Source organism: Pongo abelii, chromosome 1, assembly GCF_028885655.2.
Source record: "Pongo abelii isolate AG06213 chromosome 1, NHGRI_mPonAbe1-v2.0_pri, whole genome shotgun sequence".
NCBI lineage: Eukaryota > Metazoa > Chordata > Mammalia > Primates > Hominidae > Pongo > Pongo abelii.
Window position 1 is genome coordinate 56,406,080 of NC_071985.2, and position 7,564 is coordinate 56,413,643.

Genomic DNA, 7,564 nt, shown 5'->3' on the forward strand with positions numbered 1-7,564 from the left:
AAACCCCAAGAGGTTAGGCTTTGCAGGGGTTAAATATTTTCTCTTGAAAGCAGGCCTTGTTAAGAAGAACAGAACGCTCTGGGCATATTTCAAAATGACTACCTTTCTTTTCTTCTTGAAACACAAGGGGATTTTTCTTCAATCCTTACCTAGCAGAGCTCCTAGAGGTAAAACTCACAAGTCTGGGGCCTCCCTATGACTAGGCCGCCGTGGTGTTTTTAACTCTCAGACTTGTCCACCCTGAGCCTCTAGCAATTTATCAATCACAGTTCGTTTTCCGACTCTGGCAATGGTTCATACAAAGGTTTCTGCTTCAATTAAGTTGTGATTCTCAGCATCCACCTATCTGTCTCTCCGGTGTTTGCGTCAACAGTTTGCATTATGACCTTGATTCTCTGACAGATCTAAGAAGTTACTGATTTTCCATTTGTTTGACCTTTTACTTGTTAGGACAAAGTGATGACTTCCAAGCTCCTTACATGCTGAACCAGAAACCAGTGTCAAAGAAAAACATTGCCAGACACTTGTTAAAGGTAGCAAGACAGATTTTATGAAGACTACTGCAAAAGAGGAGAGAAACTCCAGTATAAACTGAGCTCAGCTCCAACTAAGACAAAGGTGACCAAGGTTATTAAAGGGAGAACAAAAAGAGAACACAAAGGGGTTATGAGGAAGTGAAAAGCAGGGAACAAGAAAAGGGACTGGGAAACTAGGGAGAAATGAAACTTACAGAAGGAAGGTAAGTGGAGAATTACGGAACATGGTTTGTCAAGGTGTGTTGGAACAATGTATACTTTGCAGTATGGCAATAGTGTGTTTTCTTGAGTAGAAACTAGGCATGGGAGTTAGAATCACCCTTATGAATGTGGCCTAGTGCAAGTGGAAGCCACACTAAAGTTTGGTCAGATCTCTTAGCACAGTGTTGGGACAAGTCTTTTGTACCATATGAGAGTTCATAGTTCACAATTATATTCCTTTTCTTGATGTATTTGACCAACAATCTAAAATGGGTAAAGTATACAATGATATTACAGCCCTCAAGGTTAATGACTGCTTAACTTATACAAACATTTAATATAATTTTATAGTCCTAAAGAAACTTAATATTTAAGGTATCATAGCTTATTAGATCTGTTAGAAGCAATCATCTTGTGTGCAATTTAACAATTTTAATTAGGCATTTTTTCCCAGATAACTCTGTATACACCTATTGCTGAAACACCTTTTGAAACAGTTTTTCTCTTTTTTCTGTATTTCTAGTGGTTTCCTCTTTTTTTTTGTTCTTGTTGCCCAGGCTGGAGTGTAGTGGCACAATCTCAGCTCACTGCAACCTCTACCTCCTGGGTTCAGGCGACTCTCCTGCATCAGCCTCCCAAGTAGCTGGGATTACAGGTGACTACCACCACGCCTGACTAAATTTTTGTATTTTTAGTAGAGACAGGATTTCATCATGTTGGCCAAGGTCTGAACTCCTGACCTCATGTGATCCACTCACCTCGGCCTCCCAAAGTGCTGGGATTACAGGCGTGAGCCACCACACCCAGCCTAGTGGTTTCCTTTTTGAGGGTTAAACTTTGCCCTCAAATCTGTGTTTGAGAAATTTGTTTTAACAGGTATCTAATCATTTGTTACCTATTCCACTGAACATTTGAAGATCATCTTAGCTTCAACTCAACTTCCTTCTTCAGAAGAGCTTCACATGCTCAAAAAAAAAGCCAATTTTTCTTTGAAATAATATTTCAAAAATTTTCAGCACTTTATCTCATCACTATTAATATGACTGATCCATAAATATTGCATATTGGCTGCCCCATAAAGTCTTAACTCTTTTTTTTTTTGAGAGGGAGTCTCGCTCTGTCACCAGCCTGGAGTGCAGTGGCACGATCTTGGCTCACTGCAACCTCTGCCTCCCGGGTTCAAGCTCCTGCCTCAGCCTCCCAAGTAGCTAGGACTACAGGTGCCCACCACCACACCTGGCTAATTTTTGTATTTTTAGTAGAGACAAAGTTTCACCAAGTTGACCAGGATGGTCTCACTCTCTTGACCTCGTGATCCGCCCACCTCGGCCTCCCAAAGTGCTGGGATTACAGGCGTGAGCCACCGCGCCCGGCCTTAACTCTTGAAAAATAATGTTTCTTCCCAAAGCAACTAAGGGTATATAACATGAAAATAATCTAAATTAGAAATTGGAAGTTTGGAAGTCTATTGTTCATTCACTTTGCTAATATAGGTTCACAATCCTTCACTGGAAAACATTGGGACCAGATGCATTTGGGAATTCACCGCCCTGTCTGGGAGGTGAGGAGCGCCTCTGCCCGGCTGCCCTGTCTGGGAGGTGTACCCAACAGCTCCGAAGAGACAGCGACCATCGGGAGCGGGCCATGAGGACGATGGCGGTTTTGTTGAAGAGAAGGGGAGGAAGTGTGGGGAAAGGAAGGAGAGATCAGATTGTTGCTGTGTCTGTGTAGAAAGGGGTGGGCATAGGAGACTCCATTTTGTTCTGACTAGGAGAAATTCTTCTGCCTTGGGATGCTGTTGATCTATGGCCTTTCCCCCAGCCCCCTGCTCTCTGAAACATGTGCTGTGTCAACTCAGGGTTAAATGGATTAAGGGTGGTGCAAGATGTGCTTTGTTAAACAGATGCTTGAAGGCAGCATGCTCTTTAAGAGTCATCACCACTCCCTAATCTCAAGTACTCAGGGGCACAAACACTGCAGAAGGCCGCAGGGTCCTCTGCCTAGGAAAACCAGAGACCTTTGTTCATGTGTTTATCTCCTGACCTTCTCTCCACTATTATCCTATGACCCTGCCATATCCCCCTCTCCGAGAAACACCCAAGAATGATCAATAAATACTTCAGAAATAAAAAAAAAAAAAAAAAAAAAAAGAAAAGTGATATGGTACATCATATACACTTTAGTATATAATGCCCACAGTGGAGTCTAGAACAGCTTCACAGAATGAAACATATTAAGATTTTTGCAGCAAAATATATGAATATTCACTCTAAGTGATATATATATATATGTGTATATATATATGTGTATATATATGTGTATATATATATGTGTATATATATATATGTGTGTATATATATATGTGTATATATATATATGTGTATATATATATATGTGTATATATATATATGTGTATATATATATATAACCTCATTTCAGTTCAGGTCAGATTTCATACCCAAAGGCATTTTGGTGCCAAACTTATGAAAAACGTTCAGTTCACCGAGGATTTTACGTTTCAGAATTGCAGATGAGGGACTGTAAACCTTTATAGCCATGCACTTTTTTCTTAACTAAACTGAAGTCTTTTGAAGTGAATTAAAACCCATGTCAAACTGATGCAGAAAAATAGGATTTAGGCTAAATGTTATTTCTAATCATTTGTAACATGACTTAGAACTTCTCCTGAATTCAGTTTGATCGGTGTCTAATATTTGATAGCATTATTTCCTTTGGGGATGTGTACTGTGTAGACACATGCTGGTTGGTTGCTTTGTTTTTCACGTGGGCTTTTTTCAAGTGAAACACTTCGTTTTAGCCTCTGTTGTAATTGTCTGCATGCTCATGCATGACAATATCTAGTTCACGTGCTCCTTCCAGCTTACAGTCTGTCAAGTTCCTTCTTGGCAACCTCCCTCTTGGGCTGATATTTTGACAAGCATCTGATATGCTGTAGCTCTCAAAATCCATTTCTTATCTTGTAAAAGTTATAGTGACCATGGATTTTATGCTGTCTCCTCTGCCCACCCCCACACAGCCCTTTTAGAAGTTTTTGACAGGCAGTTTGAGGAGCATTGTGCTAAGAGATGGCTCTCCTCTCAGCTTCTCTCAAATGCTACTTCAAAATTAATTTGAAAGTACTTTCTCTTCAATTTTTTCCACCAGAAGACTTCCTTCCCAATCAACCTTTATCCATGTATTTATCATTGTCAGAAAAGATGAATGGCAAAAGTATCACACAGAGGAAGATTAAAACTCAACGTTTTAATACTTTTAGAATCATGTTCTATTATTCTTCATGGGAACTTTAATAAAGACTGTCAATGACAGCCAGCAGTAAAATTCCATGATGGTTCTAATTCTAGATTTTCTACTGAATAGATGTCCTTGAACAAACTATATGGCTGGACTGTGTCTCATGTATCTCATCATGGGGATTAAATTACTTAATACTTATACTCAGAACAGAGCCTGCATGTAGTAAGCACTCAATAAATGTTTATTATTATTAAACTGTATCTGAAATGGTCTAGAAAGCTCTATTCTGTACATAAAGCAAAAGGAAGAAAAATATATAAAATATACTAATAAAAAGCACATCTCAAAACATATAACTTTTGAACAGTAACTTTCTGCCTCCATTTTTGTCTATAGTACTATAAATTCATGTGATTTCAATACTGAGGGAAGTCATAAATTACTTCTCTGTGCATATACCCAACTGCTTAGCAATTTCTTTTTTCCTAAATCTAAAGTAGTCCAAAAGGTAATTCTCTCTCTTCTTTGCCTGAAATGACTTTCTCTCTTGTAGTTTCAAGGGTAATTTTGAGTTACCCTTTTAGACTAAAGCTGATATTTCCTCCAAGAAGCCTTTACAGATTTTCCTGTCCCACCTTAAATACTCTGTGTATATCTCTCTCACTGTTGTTCTATATTGTAATAATTCTCTACCAGCTTCTTTAGGGCAAGGGAAATCTTATTCATCTTTGTTTTTCTAGGGATTCTTAGAGTGACTGGCACAGGTGAGGGGCTGAGGATACAAGGAAAAGTAAGTCAAGGGCTGATGGACTGAATGATTCAATGAATGAAGTAGACCAAAGTTATGCCAAAGCAAAATATCAACAATTTCTTATCAAATTGGTTTCATTTTATGTGCATTGCATATTTCACTTGTAAAATATATTGCGTGCAAAAATCTTGGAATAAACAGTATTTAGAACTCATGTCATTGTGTCTGATAATCTATGAATTAATCCCAAATGTTTTACTGGGCCCATCTTTATCTTCCACTGGAATCTTCCTTTTCACAAGTAAGAACGTGTCATAAAATGAAACAAATTAGAAAATAATTTTCCTTGATGCTTCCATAGGTAAAGTGGTCTTGTTGGGAAACATCATGGCAAATAAAAATTTTAGGCAAGACTTTGAAAACTTCATTAAGAGATTCCAAGAAGCTAGAATCACAGATGCAGGACATCCCCCTATTTGACTCACTAATGATGTAATACTCCCTTACCTTAATCTGAACTATACTTTATTTCCTCTTTCACAGAATTAATATTTTTCAAAGATTTTTTCTCTGACTACAAATGTTGTATGTGTTCACACAGAAATGTTGAAAATGTAAATAAGCTCAATGAAGAAAATTAAAATTCAGAATTCCGCAATCCAAATATAATCACTTAAAAATTATATTGTCCAATACAGTAGCCACTAGATATTTATCTTTCCAATTTTTAAATAAATCTCTAACAAGTACTGTTTTATAATTTGCCTTTCATTCACCATAACATATAAAATTTCTATGTCATTAAATATTTTCTTTAGCATCATCTTTTTTCCCCAGCTTTATTGAGGTATAATATTAGCCAAAGGGTACAAAATTTCAGATACAAAATGAATAAGTTCTAGGGATCTAATGTATAGCATGCTGACTATAGTTAATAATACTGTAATTACTTGAAATTTGAATACTTGTAATTACTTGAAATTTGCTAAGAATAGAGGTTAAGTATGCTCACCACACAAACACACACACACGTACATACACAATATGCATGGTGATGGATGTGTTAATTAACTTGATTGTTATAATCATTTCATAACATGTTTGAGTATCACATCATTACGTTGTACACTTTGAATATATGGAATATTTATTTGTCTACATAATCTGAATAACCACATACTACTCCAGTGAATGAATATATCATATTTATTCTTTCTGTTGTTTCTAATTTTCTATTATAAACAGGAAAGAGGACATAATAACTTTTTAATATGGCTTACCTTGGGGCAGGGAGCAACAGATATTTGTGGAAGGAGAGGGCAGGAAACAAGGTAGTCAAAAAAGGGGGGAAAAACTATATATATACACATATACCCTTACCTATGATATGATGACCTATGATGTGATCTTTCTAAAATGTTTCTCAGTGACAACATGTACATATATCCTTTCATCTAGTGATTCAACTTATGAGTGGGTCCTAAGGAAACTCAATGGTTGACCAAATATATACATATCGGGACACTCACTGCAGAACTGTTTGAAACAGCATTCTTGAACCAGCCAATACCCAATAACTCAACAACTTTTATCAAGGCCACAAATAATTTCCATGTTACAAAATTCAATACTGATCTTTCACCCTCTTTGTACACGCTATCAAAGTCGATCACATCACTTTTTGAAACTCTCTTTGCTGGCTTCTGGTACTCAATGCTCTCTTAGTTCTTTTCTTACCCCACTTGCTTCTCTGCCCTTTTACTGATTCCGTTTCATCAGCACAACCTAGAAACATTAGAGTGCCTCAGGGTACAGTCCTTGCACCTCTTCCCTTATATTATCTCCTAATGATCTCATCTATCATCTTCCAGTTTGATAGCTTTAAACACATACAGTGATGCCTCCAGCCCTGATCCCTCTAGGGCTGGAGATCAGCCTCTCTCTTGAGCTCTAGCCTCAGATATCCAACTGTCGGCTTGCCATCTCCACTTGGGTGTCTAATAGACAGTGGAAATCTAGCAAATCTAAAACTGAACTCTTCCTGCCTCTGCTGGCCCTGCCCACACAAACCAGCCATAAACTTGCTCATCCACAGTCATTATCATTTCAATAAAAGGTAACTATATATTCTAAGTTCTCTAACCAAAAACCTGTAGGTATTCTTGACTTCCCTTTTTCTTTCACAAACCATTAACAAATTCTACTTTAACTTCAAAACACATCCAGAATCCTACCATTTCTTATCACTTCCGCAACAGGATTACTTCTAGACAAAATTGCTTCAAGAGCCTCCTTTCTGATCTCCCTTCTATCTGTGTACTCTCAACAGAGCAGCCAGTCAACCTTTTAAAACATATTTCCCTACTCCCTCTCTGATTTCATCTCCTGTACTCTCCCTCTCTCTGGTTCTGCCCTATCCACATTAGCCTTCTTACATATTTCCAAGCACTCTCTGCCTCAGAGCCTTTGCCCTTGCTGTTCTTCCTGCTTGGAACAATTTTCTTCCAGATGTCTATGGACCTTCCTTCACTTAATTTATTACCCTGCTTTGTCCTTCTCCATATTATTCTTCACTTATTATCACCTGAAATGCTAAATATTTACTTGTTTATTTGTTTATTGCCTGAATCTCCCCTACTAGGATATATGCTCCATTAGCACAGAAACTTTGTTTGTTTTGTTCACTGCTACATTCCCAGTGCCTAGTATGGTGGGGAATATAGCAGATACGTAAGAAATATTTGTTGAGTGAATAAACAAACAGAAAATTTCATGAAATGTAAAAACAGCATGAAATAATGCAGAAGGTTTCTTCTCT